The 12,108-nt window shown below is 43.0% G+C and overlaps 1 long non-coding RNA gene across 1 annotated transcript; it reads left to right on the top strand.

The window, feature by feature from the left end:
- Positions 1 to 231: 231 nt before the first annotated feature.
- LOC123440351 lies at positions 232 to 1,739 on the top strand. The gene is made up of 3 exons (XR_006630311.1): positions 232 to 262; positions 780 to 810; positions 1,631 to 1,739. It is a non-coding gene; the product is annotated as an uncharacterized LOC123440351 (long non-coding RNA).
- Positions 1,740 to 12,108: the final 10,369 nt, after the last annotated feature.

Genomic DNA, 12,108 nt, shown 5'->3' on the forward strand with positions numbered 1-12,108 from the left:
GCTATTTTGTTACTTACTGCTAGCAGATTCGTGATGGAACCGTCCGGTTCAGGAGCAGCAGAACCGGGCGAGGACGGCCGCGACCAAGAACCGGCCCATGAGCGCTCCTACGCCCCCTCCAATGGAGTCGGACCCGCGGTGGCGGAGACGAGGGAGGCGCCCAACTCGTCTGGACTGGAGTGCATTCCTGAGCGTTTCTTGGTTTCCTCTTGCGCAGTTCAACTCGTTGCGCGCGAGAGAGGCGATGCATAGAAAGGAACGGGTATGATCTTACTGCTCGCTCGCTCTCTTGTGATTTGTTGCCAAATCTTTCTGGTGTGATTGCATGCTTTGCACTTGATAGGATGCGTTTCTTGATTTGTCTATTTGGTGTGATAGCATGCTTTGCACTTTTGCTGCGAGTGAAAAATGTGGGGATCATGTCTTGGCAGTGCTTGCTGTCATATTTTGGCAAGAAGAAATCTTGATGCCAAAATGTATCAGTTTCCATTGTAGATGAATGTCGTTACAGTAGTTTCCAATCTGGATGGCACTTGGCACTCACTACTAGCTCACATTTGGCTTAACTTGAAGCAATAGGTTGGCCTCTCATTTGAGGTTAGTACAGTTGCACAGATACTTCTAATCTACTTGTTAGACATTGCAATGGGATCTGCAGTAGTTCTATTTGTTTATGATTATTCTGCTTTGTTCAACACATGATTTACACATTGAAAAAACTGGTTACTCCTGTAGCATTTGAACTCAGATTTCCATACACTACTGTTTGTGCATTTGAGGAACTTGGCTCCAGAGTGTGTCATCACCGAGGTACTGTTAGATAGAGCATCTGTTAGTGGTCTTTCACTTGCGTGTCAGATAGTGTACAAACTAATTACTGTTTTGAGTTGGCGGTCAAACCAGCACTTTGTTATCATACTAAATCGCATGGGTTTTATTGTATCATCTGGGTAGTCGCAAGCGAGGACTAGTTGTTCAGACTTAGGGGGGTATGTTCTTCTGAATTGTGATGCTGATGGGACTTCTGCCCGTAGCATTTGTCGGTTTAGTTGGACTGAATTAGTGATACATAGCGTTGGCAACATATATTACTAAAAAATAATTATTATAAATACATGTGGAAAAATGTGTGTACAAGACTAGCTAATTGTGTCTGCTTACTGTCTGGACGCATACTTTGCTACGACGTACGTGTACTGCAGAGTACCTTAACCAGTGAGAGTACCTTATTATATCATGTCCAATAATAATTACTATAGTATTTGATGCTGCCTTCTTTTTTGAGTTATCCAAGTATAGGTCATTCAACTACATTTTTTGCCTACATACCAGTATATCTTACTTTAGATTAATCATTTCAGCTTCACACAATTAATTAAGGCCAAAAGGGGTCAATTTTAGGACTCTTTATAATTCAGCTGTCATTTTTTGTATTGTTATTGTTCAGTCCATCTTTATAGGTTACATCAGTGGTAGTTGGTTTAATTGGCTAGACTCAAACTTCTCTCATCTGAGTTCAGAAACATTTGTCGCTTCAAGGTTTCCGCCATGGATTGCTTGTTTTTGTGCCTTGTTTCTATTCTTGATCTGTATCTTGTAGCTCTTACAAATATGGTTGTTTCTTCTACAGGACCTCCAGGCCTAAGAAAGTTGAAGTGCGAAGCCTTGAAGCCAATTGTGTGAAGCTCTACTTATCCAAGAATGCATATTATATATTGTAATAATAGACATATCTGCTTTGTAATAGATTCGAAAAATTGTAATATACTACCTTCGTGTTAATTTGATGAATTTCACATGTCCTTTCTGCTCTATTTGAAATATTCATATCGTATGCGATTCGAGAATGTGTGAAATGAAAACCTGACCAGAACTTCTTGACATATGGGACAAATTATGAGAAGAACATGACAAGTGGGACCTACACACAAAACTAAAATTCAAAAGCCAAAAACTGAAACTGGACCAAATGTATTTGGGCACTAAAAGGCCAGGGCCCAAATTATAATGATAGAAAAAAATTTGAAAAAAATACTAAAGTGGTTGTAAATAGGGTAAGGCCCAAAAAGAAGCCCAATAAGAAAAAGCCCCCAAAAATAAAACACGCCCATGTGATCAATTGAAATGGGTTGGGCTGATTTCAACTATGATGTTTTGATTTCGTCGTAACTTTGCCACATAGGACTGGGTTATATTGTCAACGACGATTTAGGATCGTCGTAAAGGTTACGACGATCCAGGAATCGTCGTAGAAGTTACGACGATTTCGATCAAAACGTCGGTGCTGTTCATTTGTGACGCTCCGTTTTCGACGCTTGGTTTTTCGTCGTGAGATCGTCGTAAACTAAAAACCGTGACGATGTAGCGACGAAAATATAGCGTCGTGTATTAGCATATTCCTTGTAGTGTAAAAGTTTTGAGTGATGATTTCTCTCGAGAGCTCATGATTGGGGCATGAATATAGCATTGATTTAAGCCTCCCCCAAGCTTGAGCTATGCTTTCCTTGTCACGAGGCCAAAAGTTATAAATAAAGTTCAGATCACGATGTACTAAATGCATAGGATAGAACTTTTGATGAAATTCCAATTTCAACCAATTGTAGTCCCATGATCTAGTATCATCACATAGCCTATACCATGTCAACGCCTTATCCTTCAAAGATAAAGGAAAGAATTTTTTTTTACCTCATCCTCGGGCAGACCTGCAAGCTTAAATAAACCACAAACTTCATCTACAAAGATCAGATGCAAGTCTGGATGTGAAGATCCATCTCCTGTGAAAGGATTAGCTAGCAGTTTCCCAAGCATACCCGAAGGAATTTCATAAAAGATATTTTCAGTAGGTACCTCAGGTTGAGGAGCAACTCCTCGTGCTTCTGTTCGTGGTGAAGATACCCCGAACAAACTCCTCAAAGGAATAGTTTCCATAGTGACAAATGACAATAAATTTCAGCATAGTATATAAATGTTTCCTTACCAATTTCCACTTACCAAAGGCGCTTCACTCCCCGACAACGGCGCCAGAAAAGAGTCTTGATGACCCACAAGTATAGGGGATCAATCATAGTCCTTCCGATAAGTAAGAGTGTCGAACCCAACGAGGAGCAGAAGGCTCTGATAAACGAATTTCAGCAAAGTAATAACTGCAAGCACTGAAAGTAGTGGTAACAAGTGATTGTGTAGTGAGGTGAAATGTAGCGAGCAAAAAGTAACAAGTAACAAGTAGTAGCAACGTTGAAGCAAGTGACCCAATCCCTTTTGTAGCAAGGTACAAGCCTAAACAAAGTATTATAGGAGGAAAAACGCTCCTGAGGACACACGGGAATTTCTGTCATGCTAGTTTCATCATGTTCATATGATTCGCGTTCGTTACTTTGATAATTTGATATGTGGGTGGACCGGCGCTTGGGTACTGCCCTTACTTGGACCAGCACCCCACTTATGATTAACCTCTCTCGCAAGAATCCGCAACTACAAAAGAATAATTAAGACAAAGTCTAACCATAGCATTAAACTAGTGGATCCAAATCAGCCCCTCACGAAGCAACACATAGACTGGGGTTTAAGCTTCTGTCACTCCAGCAACCCATCATCTACTTACTACTTCCCAATGCCTTCCTCTATGCCCAAATATGGTGAAGTGTTATGTAGTCGACGTTCACATAACACCACTAGAGGAAAACACAACATACAGCATATCAAAATACCGAACGAATTTCAAATTCACATGACTATTATTAACATGACTTATCCCATGTCCTCAGGAACAAAAGTAACTACTCACAAGAGATAATCATAATCATGATCAGATGTGTAATGAATAGCATCCAGGATCTGAACATAAACTCTTCCACCAAGTAATCCAACTAGCATCAACTACAAAGAGTAATCAACACTACTAGCAACCTTATATGTACCAATCGGAGTCGCGAGACGAAGATTGGTTACAAGATTAGAACTAGGGATTGGAGAGGAGATGGTGCTGATGAAGTTGTTGATGAAGATGCCTCCCCTCCGACGAGAGGAGTGTTGGTGATGACGATGGCGACGATTTCCCCCTCCGGGAGGGTAGTTTCCCCGACAGGATCGTCCTGCCGGAGCTCTAGATTGGATCTGCTCAAGTTCCGCCTCGTGGCGGCGGGGAAACCACGAAAAAGCTCCCTCTTGATTTTTTTCTGGACCAGGACGCTTCATATAGCAAAAGAGGGGGGCTAGTGGGCCGTCAGGGAGCCCACAAGCCCCCACTCCGCCACCAGGGGGGTGGCGGTGTCAGGGCTTGTGGCGCCCTGGCAGCCCCCCTCCGGTAGTTCTTTCACCCAGTATTTTTTATATAATCCCAAAAAAATCCACGTAACTTTTCAGGGCATTTGGAGATGTGCACAATAGTGGACTAGGATTTGCCCCTTTTCCAGTCCAGAATTCCAACTGCCTGAATTCTCCCTCTTCAAATAAACCTTCTAAAAAAAGAGAGAAAAGGCATAAATATGGTACCACAAGTAATATAACACCCCAAAAAGCACTAAATATCAACATGAAAGCATGATGCAAAATGGACGTATCAGTGAGGATCATCCCAAAAGTAGTGTGTCAAGTCAAAGAAGAATTTCTTCTTTTGCTGGTACGTGGAACTAGGTGGTATATATTTGGCAACAATATAGTTTGCATAATCAGCATACCATGGCGCACTACGTGAAGCATTGATGACATTCAGTTGATCACCGGGAAAGCTATCATCAATAGGTTGTGGGTCATCAAGATAGTTCTCCAACCTAGACAAGTTATCTGCTACTGGGTTATCAGCACCCTTCCTGTTGACAACGTGCAAATCAAATTCCTGTAGCAAGAGAACCCATCTGATAAGTCTAGGTTTAGTGTATTTCTTCTCCATGAGGTACTTAATAGCAACGTGATCAGTGTGAATAGTGACTTTGGAATCAACTATGTAAGACCTGAACTTTTCACATACAAACACGACAGCTAGAAATTCCTTCTCCGTAGTAGCATAGTTTCTTTGGGCACTGTCTAGAGTTTTACTAGCATAGTGAATAACATTCAACTTCTTGTCAACTCTTTGCCCTAGGACAACACCAACAACATAATCGCTAGCATCACACATGATCTCAAAAGGTAGGTTCCAATCAGGTGGTTGAACAATAGGTGCGGTTATCAAAGCCTTCTTAAGTATTTCGAAGGCTTCCTCACAATCATTGTCAAAAACAAAAGGTATATCCTTTTGCAAGAGATTGGTAAGACGCCTAGAAATCTTAGAGAAGTCTTTAATGAACCTTCTATAGAAACCAGCATGACCAAGGAAACTTCTTATACCTTTTATATCTGTGGGGTATGGCATTTTCTCGATTGCATCAACCTTAGCCTTATCTACTCCAATACCTCTTTCAGAAATTTTATGTCCTAAGACGATGCCTTCATTAACCATAAAGTGGCACTTCTCATAATTCAAGACAAGATTGGTGTCTTTACATCTCTGTAAGACTCGATCAAGGTTGTTGAGGCAATCATCAAAGGAAGACCCGTAAACGGAGAAGTCATCCATGAAAACCTCAACAATCTTTTCACCTAAGTCAGAGAATATAGCCATCATACATCTTTGAAAGGTGGCAGGTGCATTGCATAAGCCAAAAGGCATGCGTCTATAAGCAAAGGTACCGAAAGGGCAGGTGAAAGTGGTTTTCTCCTGATCAGATTGTGCAACTGGTATTTGGGAGAAACCAGAATAACCGTCTAGAAAGCAGAAGTGTGTGTGTTTAGACAGTCTTTCTAGCATTTGGTCGATGAAAGTCAAAGGATAATGATCTTTCCTAGTGGCTTTATTCAATTTCCTAAAATCGATCACCATCCTATAGCCAGTAATAATCCTATGTGGGATCAATTCATCCATATCATTAGGGACAACGGTAATGCGTCCCTTCTTAGGGACGCAATGCACCGGACTCACCCAATCACTATGAGCAACATGTTAGATAATACCCGCTTCCAGGAGCTTTATTATTTCTTTTCTTACTACCTCTTTCATCTTAGGATTCAATCTCCTTTGATGATCAGCAACTGGTTTGGAATCAGGATCAGTTTTGATCTTGTGCTGGCATAGAGTGGGACTAATGCCCTTAAGATCATCAAGAGTATATCCAATAGCAGCACAGTGCTTCCTCAGAGTTTTTAGTAACTTCTTTTCTTCATGCTTTGAGAGGCTAGCACTACTAATGACAGGATATATCTCTTTTTCATCAAGATAAGCATACTTAAGAGTATCAGGCAACTGTTTAAGCTCGAAGACAGGATCACCCTTGGGTGGGGGTGGATCCCCAAGCAGTTCAACATGCAGATTATTCTTAAGAATGGGATATTGTTCTAAGACAACTCTATCTATCTCATCCCTTTCATCCATATGCATATCATTTTCATGCTCAAGCAAGTATTTCTCTGAGGGATCAGTAGGAGGCACGACAATAGCCTTACTGGGCAACTCTTTTTCATGAGGTTGTCTACCAAACTTGGAGAAATTGAACTCATGTGACACACCTTCAAAGCCAACAGTGATAGTTTGCTTCTCACGGTCAATATGAGCATTGACGGTATTGAGAAAAGGTCTGCCAAATATGATGGGACAAAAGCTATCTTGTGCGGTAGCAAGAATGAGGAAATCAGAAGGATACTTCGTTTTACCACACAAGACTTCAACATCCCTAACAATTCTCACAGGGCAGATAGTATCTCTATTGGCAAGGTGAATAGTGACATCAATAGGCTCTATCTCAACAGGTGCAATCTCGTCTTTAATTTCATCATATAAGGATTGAGGTATTGCACTAACGCTAGCACCCACGTCACATAAACCATGATAACAATGATCTCCTATCTTAATAGAAACAACAGGCGTGCCAAACAACATGCCTATGTTTGTCTCTTGCGTGAGGTTTAGCAATTCTAGCAGCATCTTCACAGAAGTGAATATTATGTCCCTCAACATCGTCGGACAAAGGATCTTTGATAATAGCAATGCTAGGTTCAACTCTCATTTGCTCAGGGGGTGTGATACGTCTCCAACATATCTACTTTTCTGAACTCTTTTGCCCTTGTTTTGGACTCTAACTTGCATGATTTGAATGGAACTAACCCGGACTAACGTCGTTTTCAGCAGAATTGCCATGGTGTTGTTTTTGTGCAGAAATAAAAGTTCTCGGAATGTCCTGAAAATTTACGGAGAATTATTCTGGAATAAAATAAAAATACCTGCGCAAAGATCCACCGGAGGGGGCGTGCCGTGAGGTCTTGTGGGGCCCACGTGGCACCACCGCCCCCAAACTCAACTCTATATCTTCCTTCTCGCCCGGAAAAAATCAGAGATAAGGTTTCATCGCGTTTTATGATACGGAGGCGCCGCCACCTCGTGTTCTTCATCTGGAGGGCAGATCTGGAGTCCGTTCTGGGCTCCGGAGAGGGGAAATCGTCGCCATCGTCATCATCAACCTTCCTCCATCGACCATTCCATGATGCTCTTCATCGTTCGTGAGTAATCTCGTCGTAGGCTTGCTGGACGGTGATGAGTTGGATGAGATCTATCAGGTAATCGAGTTAGTTTTGACGGGGATTGGTCCCTAGTATCCACTATGTTCTAGATTGATGTTGCTACTACTTGGCTATGCTTAATGCTTGTCACTAGGGCCCGAGTGCCATGATTTCAGATCTGAACCTATTATGTTGTCGCCAATATATGTGTGCTTTAGATCCTATATTGCAAGTTGTAGTCACTTACTATGTGTTAAGACCCGGCAACCCCGGAGTGACAATAGCCGGAACCACTCCCGGAGATGACCATAGTATGAGGAGTTCATGTACTCACCACGTGTTAATGCGTTGGTCTGGTTCTTTATTAAAAGGAGAACCTTAATATCCCGTAGTTTCCATTAGGACCCCGTTGCCACGGGAGGGATGGACAATAGATGTCATGCAAGTTCTTTTCCCTAAGCACGTCTGACTACATACGGAATACATGCCTACATTAGATTCATGAACGGGAGCTAGTTACATATCTCTCCGTGTTATAGCTGTTACATGATGAATCACATCCGTCAAACTCATCCATCACCGATCCACTGCCTACGAGTCTTTTACTACTGGTCCTTGCTACGTTACTTTGTCTAGGCTTGTCCCTTGCTACAAAAGGGATTGGGCCACTTTGCTACTACTGTTGCTACTGCTGTTACTCTGTTGTTGCTGCTACTGCTGTTCCTTGCTAGTTCGCTGTTACTTGTTGCAAGATCTTTTCCGACACTTTTGTCAGGGAAGAATAGTTACTCGCCCACGTGCAACTTACTAGCGATATTGATACAACAGTTAGGAATAGTCTGCCGTCAACAGTTCTGTTTCTGACACAATTGCTATCATACTACTTTGATACTGATACTTTGCTTGTAGACACTAATCTTTCAGGTGTGGTTGAATCTGATAAACTCAGCTGCTAATACTTGAGAATATTCTTTAGCTTCCCCTTGTGAGCAAATCAACAAATTTGGATCAAATACTCTACCCTCGAAAACTGTTGCGATCCCCTACACTTGTGGGTTATCAAGACGTTTTTCTGGCGCCGTTGCTGGGGAAGCACAACTATATTCTCCGAGTCACTTGGGATTGACGTCTGCTGGTCACTATGAGGAATCCAAAAGATCCAAGAACTAAAATCTTGCCTTCCACTACGAGGAGAGGTAAGGAACTGCCATCTAGCTCTGCACTTGATTCACCTTTAGTTTTGAGTAAGTTTGCGACTTCGCCTCCTGCTAGAAATCTTGATATCTCGCCCGTGCTTGATGATGCTACTTCTGCTGCCTATGATGCTATGCTTGATACTATGCCTGATACTGCTTTGCCTAATGATGCCATGCCTGATACTGCTTTTCCACTAGGTGCATTCCTTGATGCACAAATTGCTAGAGTTGATGCTAGACGTGATGATACTTCTAAAACTGATGATACTATTGAAGTAGAACCTGCTACTATGCCTGAATTGCCTATTATGCTTGATACGCGCTATGTTATGGAGCGAGAGATAGCTGAGGACTTTCTTGTGTGTAAGGATAGCTATGAGGTGAGAAACTAGTGCGCAAGTGGAAAGAAAAATCTCTGAACGCTGGGACGAAATACGACCCGAAGTTTGCCACTTCGCCTATCTTTGTGACCGATAAGGATTATGAATTCTCTGTCGACCCTGAGTTAATCACTCTGGTCGAATCTGATCCCTTTCACGGTTATGAGTCTAAAACGGTTGTAGCCCATCTTACAAAACTGCATGATATAGCCACCCTATTCACTAGTGAGGAAAAGATCCGCCAATACTATATGCTCAAGCTATTTCCTTTCTCGCTAAAGGATGATGCTAAGACTTGGTTCACTTCTCTTGCTCCTGGTTGTGTGCGTAGCCCCCAGGATATGGGCTAGTACTTCTCTAAAAAATATTTCCCTGCCCATAAGAAGCAAGCTGCCTTGCAGGAAATATACAACTTTGCTCAAGCTGAGGAAGAGAGTCTCCCAATCAAGCTGAGGAAGAGAGTCTCCCACAAGCTTGGGGGAGACTCATCCACCTACTGAATGCTTTGCCTGATCACCCTCTTGAGAAGAATGAAATACTTGATATTTTCTATAATGGATTTGCTGATGCTTCCAAAGACCACCTAGATAGTTGTGCTGGTTGTGTTTTTAGGGAACGAACTATAGAACAAGCTGAGATTCTATTGAATAACATCTTGTGCAATGAGAATGATTGGACTATTCCCGAACCACCTCCTAAGCCAACTCCGAAGAAAAGAGGTATTCTATTCCTCAGCCCTGAAGATATGGAAGAACCCAAGAAATCTATGCGAGAGAAAGGCATTAAATCTGAAGATGTCAAAAATCTACCACCTATCAAAGAGATCCATGGTCTCGATAACCCGATACAGGTAGTAGAAGTAAATTCTCTGCGTAGGTTTGATGAGAGTGATATTCCTTTTGATAAACCTTCTAGCTTATGCATGGATGAATTTGATAACTTCGTTGCCAAACAACCAAGTTTCAATGATTATGTTAGCAGACAATTGGAACAGAATGCTCGTATGCTTAGTCATTTAAGTGCTTGTGTGGACAGTAATGTCAATGATCTTAAGCTCTTGAGTAAACATGCCTCTATGGTTACTACTCAGGTAGAACAAGTACTTAAAGCTCAAAATGACTTGCTCAACGAGTTGAATGACAATTCTGTCAAAGTCGTTACTAGAGGCGGTAGAATGACTCAAGAACCTTTGTATCCTGAGGGTCATCCTAACAGAATTGAACAAGATTCCCAAGGAGTTTGCACTGATGCACCTAGTCATCCTAGAAATAAGAAGAAAGATGATAGGGATGTGCACGCTAGCAACCCTTGTTGGGGAACGTCACATGGGAAACAAAAACTTTCCTACGCGCACGAAGACCTATCATGGTGATGTCCATCTACGAGAGGGGATTTCCGATCTACGTACCCTTGTAGATCGCACAGCAGAAGCGTTAGTGAACGCGGTTGATGTAGTGGAACGTCCTCACGTCCCTCGATCCGCCCCGCGAACCGTCCCACGAACCGTCCCGCGATTCGTCCCACGATCTAGTGCCGAACGGACGGCACCTCCGCGTTCAGCACACGTACAGCTCGACGATGATCTCGGTCTTCTTGATCCAGCAAGAGAGACGGAGAGGTAGATGAGTTCTACGGCAGCGTGACGGCGCTCCGGAGGTTGGTGATGATCTAATCTCGGCAGGGCTCCGCCCGAGCTCCGCAGAGACGCGATCTAGAGGTAAAACCGTGGAGGTATGTGGTGGGGCTGCCTTGAAAAAGTTGTCTCAAATCAGCCCTTATTGCTCCATATATGTAGGAGGAGGGAGGGGAGGCTTTCCTTGAGGCTCAAGGAGCCCCAAGGGCTGCGCCACCAAGGGGAGGAGGAGTCCTCCTCCAATCCTAGTCCAACTAGGATTGGAAGGTGGAGTCCTTCTCTCTTTTCCCACCTTTCCTTTTTTTCTCTTCTTTTGGTTTTTTTCTTTATCTTGCGCAAGAAAACCTTGGGCTGACCCCACCTACTTGGTGCGCCACCCCCAAGGTCCTTGGGCCCTCCCGGGTGGGTGGTCCCCCCTCCCGGTGAAGATCAGGAACCCATTTGTCCTTCCCGGTAATGCCGGAAAACCTTCCGGTAACCAAATGAAGTTATCCTATATATCAATCTTCGTTTCCGGACCATTCCGGAAACCCTCGTGACGTCCGTGATCTCATCCGGGACTCCGAACAACATTCGGTAACCAACCATATAACTCAAATACGCATAAAACAACGTCGAACCTTAAGCGTGCAGACCCTGCGGGTTCGAGAACTATGTAGACATGACCTGATTGACTCCTCGGTCAATATCCAATAGCGGGACCTAGATGCCCATATTGGATCCTACATATTCTACGAAGATCTTATCGTTTGAACCTCAGTGCCAAGGATTCATATAATCCCGTATGTCATTCCCTTTGTCCTACGGAATGTTACTTGCCCGAGATTCGATCGTCAGTATCCGCATACCTATTTCAATCTCGTTTACCAGCAAGTCTCTTTACTCATTCCGTAATACAAGATCCCGCAACTTACACTAAGTCACATTGCTTGCAAGGCTTGTGTGTGATGTTGTATTACCGAGTGGGCCCCGAGATACCTCTCCGTCACACGGAGTGACAAATCCCAGTCTCGATCCATACTAACTCAACAAACACCTTCGTAGATACCTGTAGAGCATCTTTATAGTCACCCAGTTACGTTGCGACGTTTGATACACACAAAGCATTCCTCTGGTGTCAGTGAGTTATATGATCTCATGGTCATAGGAACAAATACTTGACACGCAGAAAACAATAGCAACAAAATGACACGATCAGCATGCTACGTCTATTAGTTTGGGTCTAGTCCATCACATGATTATCCTAATGATGTGATCCCGTTATCAAGTGACAACACTTGCCTATGGTCAGGAAACCTTGACCATCTTTGATCAACGAGCTAGTCAACTAGAGGCTTACTAGGGACAGTGTTTTGTCTATGTATCCACACAT

The sequence above is a fragment of the Hordeum vulgare genome, chromosome 3H (genome assembly GCF_904849725.1).
Source record: "Hordeum vulgare subsp. vulgare chromosome 3H, MorexV3_pseudomolecules_assembly, whole genome shotgun sequence".
In the NCBI taxonomy this organism is placed as follows: domain Eukaryota; kingdom Viridiplantae; phylum Streptophyta; class Magnoliopsida; order Poales; family Poaceae; genus Hordeum; species Hordeum vulgare.